Source organism: Argiope bruennichi, chromosome X2 (genome assembly GCF_947563725.1).
Source record: "Argiope bruennichi chromosome X2, qqArgBrue1.1, whole genome shotgun sequence".
NCBI classification, from domain to species: Eukaryota; Metazoa; Arthropoda; class Arachnida; order Araneae; family Araneidae; genus Argiope; species Argiope bruennichi.
Genome location: NC_079163.1, coordinates 109052426 through 109074213, shown reverse-complemented (window position 1 = coordinate 109074213; position 21788 = coordinate 109052426).

Below are 21788 nucleotides of genomic sequence, written 5' to 3'. Positions count from 1 at the left end.
TTCTTAAATTATCGCTAGAAAGTACATACAGTTAGAAAACTTAAGTATAAAAATGACTTGAATAGGGCTTTATTTTGTTATAATAGAATTACGTTTAAGTTTACTTTTCGTTACGTCAGGAATGGCAAAAACTCCTGACTGCTAGTGGTTACATTAGATTTCCAGTTAAAATTTCCTAAGTATTTCTAGCCAGATATATGAAGACTCAAAACAATTTCGAGTAATAATTCTTCAAAAATTATTTTTGCTTTTAAAATGCCGTATTTCTTTTTAATTATTTTTCTTTTTCTGAAATATGGGCAAGAATTTTTAGGTAAAATGAGGCTACATTTTTGTAATATGTCCAATAATAAAAACTCTCACCATGGATAGCAAATAAATTAAACTATTGAGATTTTCTTGTTGAGAAAATAATATTCATCAATTTATTCTATTAATTTGGTAATTTTTAATATTGTAGGTATAAATTACTATGCATTTAATCGATAGACGTTTTTAAAATTAATATTCGCCAATCTTTTAATTAGTAAAATTAATACATCCAAGCATACCATCAAGTTTTTCTCTTAAATTGTTTGCAGATATGTTCGTTAAACTTTTAGTTTACTTCAATTAATTGAAACTGTTTCATTTACATACGTTTCTTGTTTTTTTTTTTTGTATTATTTATTAAAAGTTATGCAAAGATATAGATATTCATTAAATTCATTGATTTCTTAGAGTAAATTTCCTAACAGAAGCTAAAGTAATTCGATTTGAAGTAGATCATGTAGATGTAGAAAGAGACAGTTGAATATGATAGTTATATATCTATCTATCTCCAAACTTCATGCTTCGTAAATGAGAAGGCGTTTGATCATGTATAGCATACTTAAATGACTCCTCATGAATCTTTAGTGGATTTATATAAAAAATACGTGGATTTCCGATGTCAAAGTCAAGGCTATATCATTTGTCAACCACATCTCCTGGGAGGTGAAAGGTAGTAAATGTAAAATATCGTCCCCAATCAGAGAAAGAAAATACTTAAAATCAATTTTTTTATTCCTTTTTTTCTAAAATTTATTTAATATATCATCTAACTTTGCTTCATTCCCATTTCTGTAATTTTATGTTTGGTAGTTCAAAAGATAATAATTGAAATACAAAAGGAATAAACGGGGTTTCCATTCTAATTGTGGTTCAATTCATAATTTCTAAGTCATTAGAGATGAGGATATACTTAAATATAAAAAATTCTCTAAATGACATAAATAATTCTATTTTATATCAAATATATATAAAAGTAAAGCTGAAAAAATTACGTAATGTAAATTTTATTTCATCCCCGATCCTATTAGTAATATTCAGTAAAATATTCTTCTCATACCATTTTAAATTAAAAATAATTTTTGTTGTGCAACTAAAACTGACTTAGTTATGAAGCTTTGAATTTCAAAATCTTAAGCAAATTAATGAATGCCTTAAAGTTTTGCTCTTAGTCCATTTGTGAATTCTTTGATGTTGAAGTGGTCTAAAACAGTGATCGCTTCATAACTTCGTCAGTTTTAGTCACAGAGCAATGGAACTTTTAAAAAAAAAGTTAGTGTGCCAAAAATATTTTACTAAATAAAACAACTAGAACTTGAACTAGAACTTTTTTAGTAGTACATTTGTTAATTAACATTAATTTATTTTATTTAAAGCTTTTCTTCTAGCGGAAGTATTCCTCCCGCTGGTGAGGTGTGGAAGCTTGGAAAGGGGGTGCCAGTTCAGATGCCTACCTCGTCATCTGACGTCTACGTTAAAAATTACTAGGTCGGTCCCAAAATAGCCCTAGTGTTGCTTTAAAACGGGACGTTAATATAACTAAAACCTTCTGTAAGTATTTGCCTCTCTCTAAAGATTTATGAATTGGCTGTTAATCCATGATTAAGGCGAATACTAAGAATATTTGAGCATCTACTATAAATAAATTCTAAAGAATGGTGAAGAAATTCCCATCACTTTTTTCTCCTTCTTTTTTCATACTCTGAGAACTATAACAGGTATGATTTCAAATTTATTTATAAAATTCTCCCTTTTTGATTTATTCTTTAAGAATACCCATCAGAATGAATACCCATACCCATTTAGGATGGATACTTTCTATTATTCGTGATTATTCTTTCAAAGCAATGTTGTTTGCTTACAAACGGATTTAGCACGAATGGCCCTTTTTAATAATTCAAAGAAACCCATAAAAGGAAGATGAGAAAGTTCTGTGCTGTTATTATTCTGCTTCTCTTACCTCCAATTTTCTCTTACCTGGTACTTTGGTTACAATTAGGAAGGAAAAATTACCCATAATCCAAGAAACGGGTTTCTCAAATTCTAAACGGAAGCAAACGCATAAAGGAAAACATAAGGATGTAATTCGTTAGTCATTATTTCTACATCTCTTTATTCGAGTTACTCTTTACAATGGAAACAATTTTAAAAAACAAATTTTATTAGATTTATTAAAATATATCAAAAATTGACAAAATTCTGAAGTAATTAGAAATAACGAAGCTGAAATAAAACAAATACGTTGTAAGAGTATTCAATAAATACATTATGAGAGTATTTTATTTTAAAAAATACTCTGTGAGAATATAAAATAATAAAGCAAGATATAGAACTTAAAAAAAGCTAAAAAACATAAATTTCACCAGCTTTTGCAAAAGCACTTTGCTCAAAGGAGAATAGTTTGTAGAATCCAGTATGGAAACTATTTAACTGGAAATAAACCAAAAAAATGTATGATCCATGATGAAGCATAGGCTTATCGAAATGACTACAGCAAAAGTAGATCAATTCACTGTCAAAAATGAAGAGAAAGGCATACAAACATGGTTCTGTCATTGCAAAGAAAGTTTCAGTACGATATGATTGTCGCAGGATTTTCTTACAATAGGAAATTAAAATTAAGAAGAGAGGAAACAATATTAAAATCTACTCAACGTATCATCAAGAGAAAGTGTTACCTCCAATATTTACAGCATATATTCTATTTCTTAATCCTAATGATTTTCACCTTCAACAAGACAATGCAACATGTCATACATCAAAAAGCACCCCTGCATTTATTGAAAGAAAAAATAAAGATTAATTCAAGCGTAGCATATATACATTTTTAACATAATAATGCGAAGTCCCTTGACATTTCAACAATGGACTATTATGACTTTGATCTGTTGAAAGGAACTCTTTCTTTCTACAAACCCATCAAAATTAATGGACTCTGGAAAACTACTGAAAATTCTACAAAAAGCGCTTCTTTCATGGAAATCTTGATCCAGACGTATAGTCCATATAAAAGGATATTAGATCAAACATTTAAAAAATGACTTTTATATTTTCAACATTAATTAAATGACCCTGAAGATGATCTAAAAATCTGTAAACGCCTTCTGTATTTTATGCACTATATAATGATTTCAATTCTTTTCTGATTTTATTTTATCGTTTTCTAACTTTTGTTTTTGCATCATTTACTTCAAAATTTACAGGCAAGGAACTGAACAATATAATCCCCAGGGTTTTTTTTAACTATTTTTACTATTTTAATCCAAGTCAGCATGAATAATTCAAGATTTGTAATCATAAATCACTTTTAGGAGGTAATGCATTACTTTTGTTGCACTTGGAAATACGACTTAATAATTACGCAATTATAAGCATTAATAATTAGGCTTAAAAACTAACAAAAAAACGCCATGCCCTCTTTATTGTGTTCCTATTTTGCTTACAATGTAGTTATAGCCATTTGCAATTGTTTCGAATAATCTTGAATTAATGCATTCAAATCCTTTTGCTCATTTGTGAATAAATTTCGATATCCACTCTTTTATTAGTTACTTCCTATTTGAATTCTTAATATTTGCATAGATTAGACAACTCTGTTTGTTATCCGAAAACAAATTGTCTAATCTCAAAAGCATAAAACAGTTTTTGATTCCAACAAGTATTGAATCGTTTCTATTATCAGTGGAATTTACGACATAAAATTAATTTAGAATAGATCGGATTTTTACAATGAAACACGAATATCTACCTCTTTTTGCCTTCTTTTCACTTCATTAAGGGAATTGAACGTTGACACCTCCAACTCTTCCCTAAATTAATGTGTAACTTGACTACACTTAATTAAGCATTCGGAAAACAACTTGGGCTCTTCATGTGCCATATTGACTCTCCCTGATGGAAAATTCTTCGTATCAGAACTTTTGGTGTAAGGGGAAGGCAACATTGTTTCATTTAATTCCTCATTAAATAACTATAAAATCTAATGAAAGAAATAAATATCCGATAATTGATAAAACAAGGATACAATGTTTGAATATGTTTAAATCACCATACATCTATCTACTCATGAATAACAAGATAATTTTTCAAAGAAATTTGGTAAAAAAAATATTTTCACGAGAAATTATCCTTTATAATATTTGAAGAAGATGTACTAATTCATCTCATCTTTGCTACTAAATATGATAAACATAATAATAGTTATAATGCATATTTAAAATTCTTCATATTGAATGCAGCTGCATAATATTTAATATTTATCCAATTAATATAATATGTATTGGCATTTCTAAGAACATATCGAAAACTCGAGATATCTATCCTTTATTCAATACTAACTCCAATCGAGATCTTTAAAGCAATGAATAAAAAGGAATTCTCTTTCTCATCTAATCTAACCAAAATAAATAACCCTGTTTCAAAAATAAATTAGTTGATTTTTCTCTTGTCCCAAAGACATCCGAGTGCAAGAACAATACTGTTCTATGTAAAGAAATTTACCACTTATGAGAGATGTATTATAAATTTTAATACAATAAATTCATTGCTTTAAATTGTACATTTTTACAGATATATTATAAAAATTCGATTTAAAGAATAAAATTACGTGAAAATTAATTAAAGTTTAAATGCTATAGAAAAACGAAAATCAACAAGAAAAGTTTATTGTAATATCTTTTTGTATGCTAAATTCTGTACATAGCCTATCAATTAGTTCAAGCAATTTTAATGTAATGACCTATTAATATTAACTATATTTAATTTTATTAGCTGTTTTCTCAGTAAGTGTCAAAGCTCAGCTCAGAAAAAATACTCTAGACTACCAATGTACTGTAATTAATTTTTTTAAGTACTTTGCTTTTCTTGTTATCAGCACTTTTAGGCTGAACATCTACAATAATCGAGTAAATTCTTGATGTTATTTTTGATTTGCACTCTTTTATTTCATTGAGAAAAGGTTTCGTTGAGACAGAATATCAAAAAATTCAATTTTTTAAGCATTTACTGCCTATTTGCCCATCTACAAACTAGCCATCCAAATAAAAAAAACTGGTTATTGCATACCAGAAAAGAATTAATTTTGACAAAGATTTTGAAAAATTTATCCATGCTGGATTTCTGTGGTTCAGGATAAGAACAATGATGCTATTGCATTGATGAAAGTAGTGTAGATTTACTGGCATTTACAAAGATTGTGCTTCCTTATTTCGTATAAATCTCTTAAAATTAATATTTGTGAAAGTTCGCTTAATGCCACCTGAGTTTTAAAATTTTTGAAGAAAGTTTGTATATCCATATGTACGAATTGTACATATTTGTATATATGTATCCATCCGACGAAAGAATTAAATTTAAGTTATTAAATCAGAAGTGTGTGTGTGTGTGTGTGTGTGTGTGTGTGTGTGTGTGTGTGTGTGTGTGTGTGTGTGTGTGTGTGTGTGTGTGTGTGTGTGTGTGTGCGTGCGTGCGTGCGTGCGTGTGTGTGTAAACTATCCGAGAGCTTGTTGCTTTTATGGACTTAAATTATCACAACGCTAGCTTGTGACAAAATGGCACCACTGCGTCAGCTAAGGGTAAAATTTAGAAACTTTGACCTAAAAAGTAAGCAACCGTAGGGAAATGCAAAAAAGATTATCTTCTGGATCCAACATAATTTTAAATGAAATTCTAAATCTGAAATTCGGGTGATAGATTTCTTTCATAATGTTATTAAATATTTGGTAAACTTTCAATTATCTATTAATTTGAACATGAAACGGTTTCGTAAAAACACTGAAATGCATATGAATGAACATACAATATTCATTCATATGTGTTTAGAAATGATAATGAGCATGGATCCAAAAATAAGATAAAATGACATCATATTTGCAATTAAATAATACCCAGCGAATTAAAAGAAAATCAGTTCGCTGGAATATTTGAATTAAACAGGAGTGATTTTTAATAACCAAACATAACAAAGCAAAGCATATCTACATTAAATTTCAAAAACAGCTGTTCAAATTACTAATGAACAAAATAAATACGAAACGTTTTCTGTCATGAAATAAAAACATTTATGAAAGGAAAACAAAAATCGTTTAAGAGCTTAAAAGAATCAATATACGTACAAACATTTACTTGTTGATATTTTCTTAACATTTTGTTTTGTTTCGTATTTCCATCTCATCTTGCTTTGATCAAATTTTCATCCGAGTTTAATATGCTTGCAAACAATGGCATTCTACAGAAAGTAATTTCTGTTTCATATTGTTTTCAAAATTAATCTCTAAAATACAATTGAATCAGAAAAAAAAATTCTGTTTTTTCAGCCTTCATGGAAAAATTAATTTGGAAAAAATAGAGTTTTGTTTGAAATACGTATATTTATGAAAACGAAAATTTTAAATGAAGCTACTTAAATGTGATTCGTATAATGTCAAATTTTATCTGCATGTTTGAATTCAGAAAGAGTGATTCGTGATTAGTTCTGCATTTTTCTTAATTATGTATGGAAAATAAAAATACTGCTATCTGTCATGATTTGAAAATATATATATATATATATATATATATATATATATATATATATATATATATATAAAAATTTTTTTTTATCCAAGGAAAAGTTTTTTCAAAACAATCTTTTCTCATCTTCATCGTTCAAAACAAACAAACAAAAAATATTAATCTTTCAAGTACCGTAATTTGGGCTCACACAGGTTTTATCCTCTCTCTGTTTTTCCATTTCCAGGTAAATGATTTTAAATATTTGAAAGTATTTAAAAATAATAAAAAATAAATATTTAATCCCGTTTGGATTAATTTCTATATAAATCACTTGGCAAAGGAATAAGCATTCTTTTTTATAATAAAATTCTGTATTATATCTAAAACTACACAATAAATAATTTGGGCTTATGTTGAATAATAGAACGAAAATCATTCATACTGTCTCCATGTTTGTATTTATAATATTATACATGATATTAAATTACGTTCACAATCGTTTACCATATAAACTCATATCATCATAAGAGACGTTGATAAATATTTAAGACATCTATCTTAATGCAAAAGAAAGTATGTTCCCATATTCAATAGTAGAATTCAAATTGATATGTTTTGTTTTGCAAGGAGATGCAATAAATAGCATTGAATTTGAAAATTCCTTTCTTCCGTTTTCGTTTTTTTTTATTTCATATATTATGTTTTTAATTAAAGAAATTATCAAAATATACTTTCTACTGAAATTTATCGAGATATATTTCAGAGGAAAACTGCATATTTCAATCATCTATTGAATTCAAAATATCTTTATAATAACAATATCTGAAGATAATGCCTTTTTTAAGTGAGTTCGTTTGAGCTCTACATTTGGACAATTACTTTTTATGAGTTACATGACATTTCTCATAAGAAAGAATTTTATCAACGTCTTTGTAACTACTCTTTGCGTGAATGAAACCTCTTGTTTGTCCTTTTCATCAGTTTTCGTATAAGTAGAAATATGCAGGTGGTTATCAAAATAATGGAAACACCTATGAATAAGTGACATTTTTGAATGCGCTTCGTAAGCATTAAAATATAATAATAGCCACTAGTTTTTTTATAAATAACGATGTATATATTCTGGTAGTATGTGTTAGCTTAATTGAAGTTCTGTATTTCTTGGAGTTTTTTCAATGTCGTACGTCTCAGATTTTCAAAGTGGCCAAACTGTAGGAGCCCGTCTAGCTGGAACAATTGTGACCGAAAAATTCGAATTTTTAGGCGTTTCTAGAGGTACGGCGATTTTTTTATTTAATTCTATAAATGTGATGATTCAGAGCATCAATAAAATTCAAAAATTTCCAAAACATTAATTTTTTTGGCAAAGTTAATGGTGATTAAGTTTCTTACTTGAAAGTTTCTTTAAAGAAAATCAGTTTAAATGGTCCTTAACCATCTATATAAGCAGTAACAATTTAATTAATGCAATAAAAAATTATGATAATAAATAAGTATTAACCATTCATTTATTTTACTATTTTCATTTTGCAATAAACATGTCTTCAATAAAAGCAATAAATGATTAAAAAAATCTCTTGTAGAATGATTAATTCATTTTTGAACCTTTGAAATAATATTTCTCAAGCATTCCATTGAAATCAAAATATCATTACCAAGATTTGACTTGATTTTTCTAGCGCTATATCTTCGAATGAAATAAACTACGTGAACACGAAAAACGTTTTTAGAGCAAATACGTGAATATATTGTTAAATAAAATTTTAGCTTAGAGAAATAAATGTTAATGCAGTAAATGTTAATCTTAATGTCTAAATACATTAATTTTTTAATCTTAATTATATCACTGGCAAAAAACATGCTACTGAATGTTTAAACGAATGAGTTTGAATTTCATCATAATAGTAAAAACATCATTGCAGATTATGTATCAAATTAAATTTAATTGAAAAATTCGGAAATGTAATTTATCAAGAAAAATGTTTTTTAAGTTTTAAGATATTGCAAAAACACTTTGGTGGGATTACAGTTTTGAAATATTTGAACATCATTTCTAATAGGCAAGAAATAGCGATTGCCTATCTAGCTTCGAATAAGTCCTTTTTTGTCTTCTATAAGATTTACTCTTTGACTTCTGTTTCTATGAATCTGATTTCTCTTACATCTTTTTCCCTCTGACTGAATGGAAGTTTCGATGACACGGTGAGCCACTTTTTAGTAATTTTAATCATGTTTTGTATTTCCATTAATTAGGTAAGCGAACCATTGAATAAAATAAAAACGTCCAATGAAGCAATCTGAAACAATTATATGGCGATTTCTTTTACATTTGACTGTTGTAATTCGACAATAATTAATAAAATCAATTTTCTATGCCACGTACGTTAAAGTTTATATATGTGGATATATTTTAGAAATAACATTTATGCATTTCGAAAAATTATATTTATTCTAAAGAGAATTGTTAGGAAAAATGTCGAGTTTTATAAATATATATAGACATAGCATCAAAAGATATCATAAAAAGATAAATAAAAATTACAAATTTCGTATTTTTGTAATTTAATTTAACCACTATCCATGATAGCGCACACCAGAATTATTTAAATTTAAAGGAAGTTTAGAAGTTGGAGGGTAATTGTTATTCCTTTTATAAATTTTCATATCTTAATTTTCAATTGTTTATGTAAACGATTACTAAGCATTTTTAAGAGAAACAAATTCTTTGGGTTTCATGGGATTCAGGATGTTTTGTAACATCCAAAAAATCTATTTTTCAATTTTAGTCTCATAGAATAGCAAAAAAATCCCATCAATTCCAGAAATGCATAATATGTATAGTTTTAAAAAGCTGTAAACTCGTAAATTAGTTTTTAAACATGTAACCACCAGAAGTTTAGTTAAGTTTTTAATTTGGAATTTTTTGAATTTTTCTCAATGCCTGTTATTTATGTATACTTGTATAACGTTCTTTCCATTGCATGGATATAAAACCCCACATTATAAGCATAAGATATATATTAATATTAGTTTTGTTTGCTGCTTGTTAGTGATCTATTTCTAAAATAATATTTACAAGAAAAAGAAGCCTACTTTATTCTCAGATTTCCAAGTTATAAGACACTGAGTATCTATTTACTTTATTTTTATTTTCAATATATTCAAATGAAAAAGTTCACTATTTTTATTTTTCTACTCATATTATTATGCTAATTTCAGAATGATTTTCTTCAGAATCGATATTTCTCAGTGGAAAAAATTATCATTATTAGCTTGCGGATTATAGCATCAAAATATTTTTTGATTATTAATTGAAAATATTTTCATGCTGCTTTATAACAAAATATATCACGTTGTTTCTTCACCTTGCTACAATTTATATCATTTATAGTTTTTACTTTTTAAAAAAAACTCCTCATTTACAACTTAAATTTCAAAGATCTCCATTCCCGAAAATGCCCCAATACCTCTAAAATAACCTCTAAATATAACATTGAACAATTAATTTTTACGCGTTTTTAATTTGTGTGTGTGTGTAGTAAACAAAATAAAAGGTAAAAATAAAAATAAAACAAAAAAATAACAAATAAGTGAAAAACGAAGGTACGACGGTGTTAAGAAGCAAATTAATGCACTGTTTTAGAATTTCCCACTTTGTTTCCACATTTTAGTATTAATAGAAATATGAACTTGAAATAAATGAGAAATTTCAAAGTAAAAACTTTCAGCATTGATAGCTTGAATTAATTGCAGGATAACAGTTCTTGTTAAATGGTAAAATATTAATTATATGTAGAGAAAATTTTAATTATCCTAAAACAATTTTTCTAATGAAAACATTTGTCTAAACTTACTGCATCGAATACATATGACATACAATTTCATAAATTTTATTTTTAAATTTGCAATTTTAATGAAAGCATTTTCCAAAAATATCTCTGATTATACAAATCACAAGAAGCATCTTGTTCTCGAATATATAATCTAATAAATAATATGCAAAACATTCCAAAAGCGAGCAACTATATATATTCAATATAACTGTGATATATTCTGTTCTACAGTCGCTTATATTATCTTTATTACAGATTATTATTTGTATTAAAGCCGATAATATATATTGGGTTTTATTTCTATATATATTTGGTTTTTTAAAACTGAAGTATAAAAGCATTTCAGAGCATAAAAAATACACTTGAGTAGAAGATTTTTTTCATTAATATGCATACAGTAGCATTTATAACATGGAACAATATTGCCATGATAATTAGTAATTCAAGTCATATTGCCATTCAATTCGTTAGTAATTAAAGATTAATAATTAATTAAAATGTAATTAATTATTAATCATTTTAGCGTCACTTCAGAAACTAAAAAAAAAAAATAGAAATATTTCATTATTGCCCATTGCAATATTAATTTAAAAACTTAGCAGACAATAAAGCTGATGGAATACGGATACGATATTGCTCCATCCATATTGCAAATTAATAAATTAATAGTTATAGATAATGAATACAAATATCACTTTTTTTCCTAATAATACTTTTATAACCTTTATAACTTTTGCAAAATGATTACATGCTGATTAAATTCAGAGTTTAGGGAGAAAAACCAAATTTTTTCCTGAATAAAAAGCGCTTTTCTGGATTCTTTTACTGGTTCTTTTTTGATGCGAAAGATATATGCGAAAATAATTGAATCAAGATTAAAATACTATGAAATACGATTTTTATATATTTCTTACATAACGCAGGATATACATATCTATATCTGGGTATTTAATTATCTACTGATAGAGGAATGGAATTATTTTACTAACCAACAAGTAAAATAAGAATCCTCATTTTCATGGGAAAGTTTTGAAAATATTAAGGTTACAAAATAAATATAAAAATCCTTTTTAAAAAATTATTTTTTCAATGTATATCAAAGGTAAATCGAGGAATCAAAACAAAACTCGTAAAATCTAATAGACATATAAAAAAATTTAAGGGAATTGTAATATCGTAATTATAGTTAAATGTATTTTAACATTTATATAATGAATTTTTGGTTTCTTATTATATTCTTTGTTGCTTATAACCTTCTTGCATTGTTTTCTGAGCCTCATGCTATTAATATACAATTTCAAAGACTTGATAGGTTGATATTCTAGATTTCCAAGAAAAAATATTGCACGTAATCTATATATTTAATATTTTACCATAATAATAATTTTTCGCGTCTAGATTAGTAAAATTCGTATTCCAGTATTCATTACTTATTTCTTATTATTTTATAATATTCTTAATTTCTTCCTTTAATGAATTTTTATCAAAAAATTTGACTTCAAAACAAAATTTAGAAAGAATGATATTCCGATATAAATACTTTAAGTAAACTGTAATTTCAATAATTTATAGTAGGTTTTAACTTCCAATGAATCTGCAGTATTTTTTCCATGATTATCTCCTATATTTAAAATATTGCTTAGTGTGAAATAAAAATTTTATTTCCTACTCCTTAATACTCAAATAAACTGGTGTTTAATTTTTTTTTTATTTTTATCCTTTACTACTTTTAATATAGTTCAGAATTCATGATTTCAAATATTATAAAATCTTATTCCAGCAAACAATAGAATCTTATTCCAGATAGGTGTATTTTGGTATAGAGCATGTCATAACATGTCGTAATGAACTTACACCGAGTATCATTTAGCAAAATCCTGATTCGAAATCTTAATCATCTCATCACATATCGGAGAAACGGAAATCAGGATGATTTTGTGGAATCTCCAAATGAAGCATTACATAGCTTTAAAATAAGATTATAGCAGTTTTTAAGTAATGAGCCTGAGATAATCCTGGGTCATCCTGCAAGTCCGGGTTTCTTAACAGTTCTAGCGAAAATATAATAAAAAATTACTAAATTAAATTGAATATTATTGATATTAATTATTATTATGTCGATATTAAATTGAAAATAAAGTAAGGATATAAAGTTTTCATTAATTAGTAGAAAAAAATGTAGTTGATTACATTTAATTGTAAAGTTTTCATGAAATACTCAAGTCAAGGCATTTGTTTTTTCTTTTACTGCATATGACTATTGGAGAATTTCATTGATTGAAATTCTCCTTTTTTTGTCATTGATATAACTATCCCGAAATAAAGGCACGCTACTTCATTTTCAATTACAGCAAATGCAATAACCCTGGTTATAGATATATATGAATCCTTGCATTATTTAATTATATCCCCTAACATTATTTTTACTTTATTAAACTAAGCACATTTAGAAAGTAAAATAGATTTTTTTAATCAGAAATTTGAAAAATCTTCTTCAGAATTTAAAATAAAAAAAGATTACAAAGCGATAAATAAATATGCTAAATACCATATGTATGTATTGGAAAAGGGAAATCATGTATTATGCATATTTCCAAACGTTTTTTTATAATTTATTAAAGGATAAGCTATGATATAACATTTTAAAACAACGGTCACTTCCAATCGATTTCAATTTAGTTAATTTTTTAGTCCACTTAAAAAGAAAACAGCTGTCATTTTACTTAAAAATGAATGATTCTCTGCTTTTTCAAAAATACCAACCTATGAAAATAAATTCATTTGGACATACAATAATCTTAAAACTTATGATTTCCTTAGAAAAACTGGCATATCAAGACTAATCGCATAACTACATTAACAAAGAAGATGCAATTTGTTTGTGAACGGGATTAATTTTTCCACTCCACAATTAATTTATATCTTAAATTAATTGTTGCTTGCAATTTAAATCGTTATAAAAATTCTATAAAAAAAACTAGTGTATCAAGATTTATTACATAACTACATTACCAAAGAAGATAAAATTACTTTGTAAATACATTTGAATTTTCCACTTTGAAATTAATTTAAAACTTAAACAATTTTTGCTTTAAAGGGTGTAAAAGTGCTACCGCTTAAAATTCTTTTCATGATATCATTCCTATGGGTAGCAAGGACAGAAAAACAAGCTTTTAAGTAAGTAGAATCTGGAAGTACGTTTATACCGATTTTTTTTCTTCAAAAAAGCAATTTATATTTGAATCGTTTTGAGATACGGTTAAATATTTTATTCAAATAAAATGAAGAGCATCAGAATAGGACTGCTTTTATTGTATTGCACAAAGGAATTAATTTACGAAGAAAACATCGAGAGAAATACCTGACTGCTAATTAGATTCTATTTAGAATATTTTGCGCTAGTTATTATCGAATTATTTTATACATTTACACTCAGAAAGTCTTAAATGCTTTCAAGACTTAAAATAAAATTTTGCAATCATTCTATAACAAAGGAAAGTGATGACGAATTTGGATCAACTGGGCATTTTTAACGATCAGAGATAGAAAAGTAATTTCAATACAATATTTTTTTGAGTTTATTTATCTTCAAAACGTTGTAATTAATGATAATTAAATAAACTTTAGAATAAGAAAAATAGTTTAAAACAATTGTGTTATTGGTCAAATGAAATCGATTGCCCAGTTTGGACCATTGGTATATCATATTAGACCACCTATATCGTTAAACAGAATTAAAATAAAAATATTTTTTAATTTTAAATTCCTAACGCACAATGAAATCATGTATTCTGTTTATAAGCTTTATATTATATTCTTTGTTCCCTGTCATATGATATAAAACAGTAGTTTTTTAATGAACAGTTGATGTCATTAACACACCGGCTACCGTTTGAATGGCATCATATTCACACGTTCATCCTCTTGCCTTTTCTCTCCCACAGTTAAGAGATACCAGAGAAGGAGTCGTATTAAATAGGTTCTACGGATCTCAAAAAAAAGTGTGACAGCGGACGTGCTAATAAATTTTTATTATATTTTGTTTGGATCAACTTTTATTATAGATTTAGTAAAGGTGCTAGATTCACGCCATAAATCTATTTTTCGTAACTATATTTCGCCGATGCCATGCAAGGTATTTGCGACGTTACTCTAATCGCATTCCAGCGATTAATAGCCAAAGATCGCATGCTAGTAGGATCTTTCGTACGTATTTTCTCAAATAGCATATGGTTAATAACACACGGTTTGAATCTTTATATATTCAAGTGAAATCTTGATTTTAAAAAATTAAGAAAAGTACGAAAGGTTTTTTCAATGGATAGTTACAATGATAACTCAGCAACAAAAATTCAAAAGGTTATCAAAGTAACACCCGCCATTTCAAACTGATTAATTATTAAAAAATATTTTAAAAGACTTCATGCTTGCGAAAGAATTATAGACTCTTCTTCTGCTTACAAATGGAAAATTAAACGTAACTGAACTATGTTTATATCTAAATTGAATTATCCGATTCTGGTAAGTATTTTTTTTCCGAAAATAATTGTGCTTATTGATATTAAATAAGAGTCTGTTATTTAAGTTCGCCTGAATTATGAATCAATGAAATACAGGGTAATCATAAAAGCTTATCTTTATTATAAAAAATAATTACGAAAGAGCCATTCAATAGTATACTGTAAAATTTTTACTGTTAAATTGCAGTGTTCTTAATTTCGAAAGATAGTCGAACAGATAGAGAAAATAATGCAGAAATAGTGATTTTACATTCGATTGTTATCAAAATGTCTTTCAACGAAGGAAAACATTCAATGTGATTTTTAGTATTATGAATTAAAATTGGACATTACTATTCAATATCAATTTCGGGGTTACATAAAAGCCAGAATGAATTGTAACACGAGTGTATATATTGATAAACTCAAAGTTAAAATCATAAATGCTCTGTCTGATTTGATAACCGAAATGTTGTACAATTCTTGGTTGAGAGTTGGAATAGCCTCTTGATATACTATGAGCTACCAAGGAATATATATCAATACATCAAACCAGCCATATGCCTAATTGTAATAATTTTTAATATAATATTTGTAATCAGTGTAAGACTTTTTGATCAGCTGTATTTTTCCTATATCTGCAGTATTGAAATAAAGTATTTTAAATATACAATTATATTTATGTATCAACATTCCATATCAGTTCTTGAAAGTATTCGAAATTTTTAGGAATTGGAATCGTATTTTGATTCCTTACTTTTCTTATTCAATCGTATGACGAAGATTTTATCAGACTATTGCTTGAATAGAAATTCAATAGAATACAAGTGATGCAGGAAATTGGTCTTCACTAGCTTCTGTTAGATAAAATAATAGTTTCCTTTCATTTACTCCATTTTTGAAACTCATTTATTATTGTAAGTAGCTAAAATTATTGGGCGTAATATTATAAAATTAGTTTATTATTCGATGCATTTGTTGCCTAATACCTATAAATAATTAATACCAGAAACATTTGAAAGCTTTTAATTATCTACTTGAACTTAGAAACATAAATTATTTGCATGCAGTTTCAAATGTTGTTTCCTTTATTAACTTGTGAATTTATTATTAATCAAAGAACACCGCGTCTATGTTATAAATGCTTCTAAAACTATTCTAATTCTATTATTGGGGATTAGTAAGTGATCTTCATAGTTTAATGGATGATTTTGAAATTAAGTAATATCTTAATGAAGCATTTGAATCCAAGAGATAGTAAAATGTATTTGAAAGATAGGTTTGCATAATGTATTGCAAAGATAGGTTTGGTTAAGGATAAAAGAAAAATCTAGAAGTTCGCACTTCGTAAAACCTTGAGAAAAAGCAAAACTAATTTTCTGAAATATTATGAAGAAATAGTGAAACTTCTCTGTTCTTATACCATGGCTAATAGGCAACTGGAAGAAATCCCTTGTTGTGATTAGAGAATGTATAAAAATAAATGTTCCTTGGTGGTAACACATGATATTTTTAATGCAATTGAAAAGAAATGAAAATATTATACCTGCTTTCTTAACTGGTTTCATTTATTTATGGATATTTGGGAATCAATGAATTTAGTCTCGGCTTCTGAATCAATTTTGAAGTGATTAATTATTTGATTTATGTGAAATTAAAATACCTTGTAAGACAATGAGTTAAAAGAATAGTCATAATATCTAAACTCTGTAAAACAGTATATTAATAAACATCAAAATTTTCTAATAATATATAACTCATTAGAGTAAAAACAAAGAGAATAGAAAGGTCCCTTAATGATTCCCAGAATATCAAGCCTTTTGGAGAACAAATGAAATTAATTCACTTAAATTAATGTCGGATATTTACTGCCTTTTAGTATCTTATTAAAGAAGTGAATGCCTTTAAATGCGAATAAAGTAAAATGTTTAGAAGTTTTGCTTTATTTTTAATTGGTTTGGCCATTTAATGGTTTTATCATTTGCTTCACTCATTATCCTCTCAAAAGTTCATTTTCTGCACACTAATTAGATTATATCTTTTTAGGAGATGGGGAATGTGCTGATAAAATCGCTCTGAATTCCACGAAAGTTTTGCATTCAGTAATACATCTATGAATAATTTAATTACAGTTCCTTCGACAAACACGACAATTTGATTCAACTACAGCATACAGACAAACCGGTTAAGTGATTGAATTGTGTATTTAAAAAGGTTATTCATTGGATTATAGCTTAGTAACAAGAAGTGATTTGAAACTGGTCAATACATTAAGTTAGTTTCATCTATTTCCAAATTGAATGAAAAATGTAAAGTAGTAAATTTTAAAATTGAAGGACCGATTAGTCTTTACATTTAACTGCTTCAGTGAACAGGATTTCCAGATAATGATTCTTTCCTTTTATAAAATGTAATGGAATAGTAAACAAAATATGCTGAAGCTATTTATTTTATTCATCATAAAGATTACAAGTGAGATGAGTAAGCTTCGTTTCTATACTTAATACTAAATATTACAGACAGGTGGAACTCCAGCTTCAGAGTTTCAATCATTGAAATATTGTTGAAAATAATATGACAACGAATTTAGGCACAAATGTAGCAGATGTAATTATTACTTTATTCCTAGGGATATAGTTAAAGCAAATAAATAGCTAAGAATCTTGAAAGAATTTATAACTATCCATTTTGTCTGTGAGAAATTGCAAAGCACAGCCTAATTTATACAAAATGGCTCAAAGTCTCATTTGAGCGATCGGGTCATCCCTTCCCTTGCAAACAATTTGGAAAACTGGACTGAGCAACCCATATATCACTATCAAAGGTACAAAATTGGCATCGAAATCGCTGAATCCTCTAACAAAGACATTAAGATGTAATGCAGGTATAAACTTTTCTAATTAATCTACTGAGAAAATAACTTAAATTATCTTCATTGCTTAGTTTTATGTGTTAATTTTTTGTTGTTTTAAAAACACTCTGTACATCAGTCATTATTTGGTGATTTATTAGGTCATAAATTGCCAAAGAATAAAGAAGGATCATGATATTATAATGCAAGATAAATAAAATTCTCTAAATAGACATTATGACCTATGAAATAATTGTACAATTATCACAAACTCCTGATGAATTTTTCTTGAAAGAATTATTATTATTTAACATTTTTACATGTTCCAACATTCAGTCAGTGTTTCAAAACTTTGATAATTTGTTGCAAACAGAATAGTTAATAAAATGCATATTTTTATTGTATCATTAGTGTATTCAATTAAGGCATATATTTGCTATACTTGCTATGAATAAAATGGCAGTACAGTAATTCTTTTAAAATGATTTTCAAATGCGCATATGGATTTTCTAAAAAGTAGAAGTTTACTAAATAAAGTATCGTCGTAAATCGCAGTTTCTTGTTATTCGATGATATCGCAAGTAATCCCATCTGAAGGACCTCAGATAAATGGAGAAGTTTCCGGTATGGTGGTTGGTTCTCACTTCCATAGTGGTAGATTTGCGCTTAGAAAGGACTCTTTGCAACAGACCAAATACACAATATTCCATAGACGAGATATCGTAGAACTTTGCAGAAACATATTGAAAAGGTATATAGGCAATATTTGTACCGGTTATTATTTTTCAAGGAACGCAATGGTACTTTTCAAAGTATGAACTTGTAACTTTGTCCCCATGTAGTTTCTCACTTTAGAAGTCATTTGGTAAAAAAATATTTAGAAATATCAGATGCAAAACTTTCCTTGTTAGTACTTCAAATTGATACTAGAAACTATTTGTAGTACTTCTTAGTACTTCAAATTTTTTCCATTCTTCTTATTTTTAATTTAATTCCCATTGTAAGAGAATACTGCTATAGTCATAAACCCATTACAGAAATTTTTACGTTGATAACACCAGGTTTGATAGTTTTTTCACTTAGTTTTCAATAATAAATAGACCTATTTTGGTTGCAGACATTTTGGTAAATTCATTTTTCATCAGAGATCACAAATATTTCCATTATCTCCTGTTAAACAGTTTTCATACGTAGTTCTACACACTGTTCTACGTAGAGCTACATGCTTCGGCAATAGATGGTGAGCATTCTACCTTTTAACTTTTTATGTTGTAGATCTTGGTTTATTATTTTATTTATTGCTGTTACAGATGTATTTCAAGACTTCGCAATTGGTTTCTGCATCAACAGATTTTCGTTTGTTAACAGCCATTTTACTTTAGAAATAATTGAAAGAGTTTGTACATAATTCGGGTACTCCTTTCGAGTCTTCTTTCCATGTAGAAGTAATGGTTGATGGAATATCTTTTCCTTTCCGATTAATAAGGTCGCTGATTTGCACTTAGAAATTTAATTACAATGTATTTCAAAGCATTTTTGAATTATGGAATACGAATATTTCTCTTCGGAAAGCGCAAAAACACATCCTTCAATCCACAGCTTGTTTCCACCCAATATTTTGAAAGAAAAATAAATTTAGAAGTAGCAAACGATAGTTCTCATTTCAAATAATAAGCTGTTACTAGAAATTTTTTATTCCAAAAATTATACCTTTTTTTTTAATTTTGCATCGAAATAATTCTAAAAATATATCAATAACCTCTGTATATTTTTTTATAAATCATATTATACAGACTATCCATTCTAACCGTAAATTACTGTCTAATGTCTAGATTTCCAGATATATACATGTGTTTCCAATTGGAAAAATGCTGTTAATGCCTTAAAAATTTCTATTTCCAGTCTTTTGAGTTAGTAAATGTACTACGGAAATAATTAAGAAGTCTAAATTTTTATACAGTTTTCTCATTCTCTTGTTATAATTAGTAAAATATTCCTGCCACACTAATTTTTCTAAAAGAAGTTCCACTATTCTATGAATAAATCTGACCCGATAATGAAGCTTCAAATTTCATTATATTTCAGTGTATGTCTATCTCAAAGGATTTAATAATTTGTTATTGGGTTTTGGGTTACATTTAGAATGGGCCCTTTGACCAACAATTGTAATAAAGAATATAATATTGCATAGAAAATGAATTTATTAAAATTCTTTAAATGAATTAGTGACTTCATAGATGTATACATTACTCTTTTGATACTGCTGTATATTTTTCTAGTGATTGTTTCACTATTTTGAGAAAATTTGAAGAAACATAAAATACCAGCTATAAATTCAATTTAAACTTTACTAGAAATTTCAAATAAAGTATTTTATTTTTTCAGTTCAGTACTTAGAAAAATAGACTTAACAAAACGAGGAAAAATTGTCATCAAGTATTAAACATTTTGGATAATTTTAAAAAATGTTTTAAGCAATGTAAATGTATTTATTCATGCAAACCCTTTAATTTGAAAAACTTTTCCAACATTTCCAGTACTTTTATTATATAAAATTGTGATCATTTTAAAATTCTGAATATGTTGTTTTCAAGCGATTATATGACAGATATTTAAAGCATTTATTTGTCGCTTATGGCCTTCTTTTTAAATTTAAAGTACTTATATTTAAAAATTGCTATTGATTATGGTCGTTGAAATCATTGATGTATGCCCCAGTTTTCACCTTTTTAAATGATATATTTGGTATTTATATAACGCCAATAGCAAATTAACCGAACTTTGAAAACGAGCAGATTCAAGCATTTTTTTATCAAAGAAATAACAACTTTGAAATGTTTAATTCAAAAAATAGACAGACGTAAATCAGTAAATAAAATCTTATTATGTTAAATATTGGTGTCGGAGAAAAAATGCAAGAGACCTAAAGCATTATCACCCGGAGATGAAAAATTGGTTTTGAAACTACCAACAACCGGAAAATACTCAAGTAGAGAAATTCTACAAACGACTTGCATAACAATTTGCAAGAAAACTATGACCAATGCTGTTGCTCGACCCAGGAATTTTCAATACTGAGTAGAATTGCAAAAAACACTTTTACTGGTCGGATAAAAAATCCAGCTTTTTGAATTTACAAGGCGAATAGTGGTTTGGGACAACTGCAGGTTACGTACTCTGAAAGGAAATGGAATTGGATAATCCCAGTGCCAGCATTATTGTCATGATCGGGCCGAGAACTATATTTTCTTTAAAACGTCATTTGGGTGATGGATCTGTTATGATATGTTTCCGATAAGTTTGGTGGAATGGGGTCTTTTGAGTTTTTACTGAAGAAATGAATTCAAATATATACAGAGGCCTTATTTTACTGGCTATATTTCATTTGCTGAAATTTTTTGGGGGATGGTAAAAAATGGATCTTTAACAAAATAATGGTTTTGATCACACAGGTCCTTGAATGAAACTCTGTATCCAGAATAATAATATTGCAAATGCCCAGACACGTTTTTAAAAAATGGAAGTCATTTATTTTCAGCGGCAGGACTGTGATCTATTTAGTGCTGAATAGTATAAAAGGAATTTAGATTTGAATTAAAACTTGCTACTACCTCAGAAAGTTGATACATTAGCGAACTTTGTATCTAATAGTGGGTCTGAAATATCATTACGTATTGGCATTTTTATAATAAAACGCTGGTGGCTATATTTTATCTAATTTTTATTTGCATTTCAACTTTAAAAGTTTTTTTCTCTTTTGAGTTTATACCTTTATTCTCGGTTAGTAATATAAAATTATCCTTT